We start from the raw sequence: 1,609 nt of genomic DNA, 5'->3' as shown, positions 1-1,609 counted from the left end.
GAGAGAGAGAGAGAGAGAGAGAGAGAGAGAGAGAGAGAGAGAGAGAGAGAGAGAGAGAGAGAGAGAGAGAGAGAGAGAGAGAGAGAGAGAGAGAGAGAGAGAGAGAGAGAGAGAGAGAGAGAGAGAGAGAGAGAGAGAGAGAGAGAGAGAGAGAGAGAGAGAGAGAGAGAGAGAGAGAGAAAGTGATACAAGATTGGACTAACTCCATCTTATGATCGCTTGATGATCAAGAGATTCCAAGCTTAGCTTGCGGAAGGTGGAATGCATGAGCTGGCTCTGAAGCACACTCTCGTGAATCAAGGGGTGGTAGGGGATAGTTCAGGTGATTGACTCCCTCAATAGGTGGGATAATCGACTCACTCGATCAATGGACGAATGAAGGATGTTTAATCACACAACAAACTTAATCCCCAGGTTTCTAAAGCACTAAGTGACTCACTCACAAAGAATTAAAGAACAACAATGACAAAGACTCAAACTTTGACTAGAAGAATACTTTCTATTACTTTAAATTGATCAATGGTGTGTTTACAATGAACATGCTAATGAGCTTATATAGGCTAAGCTACACGTTCTAATAATGTAAAACAAGAAACAAATTGCACAAAATTAAATATACTAGCCGTTGGAACTTTATGAACCAAATCGGCAATAAGGCAAGTAGATAGATGCCTTGAGTCTTGAAAGCTTGGATGCGAATCCATGACTCCGTGGAGTGTCTAGGTTTATTTTAGGAAGCTTCAAGACGTGCATAAGTGAATAAGGAATGAGTCTTTGCAGCTTTATCTCTTTTTGCTCCATGTATGGTAAGTAGTGACCCGTCGGGTTCTTGTGTGGTAAGGTGTACCAAATGTCGTGTTGTACAAGTCTTGTGTAGTTTACATATTCACCTGGTTTCCATATATGGATTTGAGTCACGTCCAAATGAAAGTAAAGGATAATTTCCTTATCTCGCTCCAAGTAGATCAACGACCTTGATTCAAAGGGTGGTTTGGACTTGGGTCTTCTCTTGAGTTGTTGTCCATGGGTTGGGGCATGTGGTGAATCAAATGAGTGTGGGGGATCCCTTCATGGCTTATCCAAGTGTCGAAATACTTAAATTCTTTACTGCTTGCAATCTAGTGTAGTTCAGCAAGTCTGTCAGCGAGTAGTTCAGCATGCTTGTCAGCGAGTAGTTCCGCATGCTTGTCAGTGGTAGATCAGAATGTACATTAGCTATCATCTTTGAATCATATGGATGGTGAATGATTCCTTGATGGCTTGGTGTTGCCTCATTAAAAACCTTTCTAGGTAAACACTTTGGGAAAAACCCTAGACAAGGGAAAAAGAGTACAACAGTCATATCCCAACAATAATGTGAGTTGACTTGCTGATTTTTGATCCTTCTTGAACCAGTCCCTTCACCTTGTACTTGATCAAAACTCCATTTAGGCAAATATTCTCTAAAATTCTCCATTAGACCGGTTTGGTGTGCTCCCGGTTTGATCTAATTCTGATGTCCGCATCAGAGAGAGAGAGAGAGAGAGAGAGAGAGAGAGAGAGAGAGAGAGAGAGAAGTAAGTAGAGAGAGAGAGAGAGAGAGAGAGAGAGAGAGAGAGAGAGAGAGAGT

This window comes from Capsella rubella, unplaced genomic scaffold (genome assembly GCF_000375325.1).
Source record: "Capsella rubella cultivar Monte Gargano unplaced genomic scaffold, Caprub1_0 scaffold_7, whole genome shotgun sequence".
In the NCBI taxonomy this organism is placed as follows: Eukaryota; Viridiplantae; Streptophyta; class Magnoliopsida; order Brassicales; family Brassicaceae; genus Capsella; species Capsella rubella.
The sequence above is the reverse complement of the archived record's forward strand: the minus strand, read 5'-3'. Positions refer to the sequence as shown.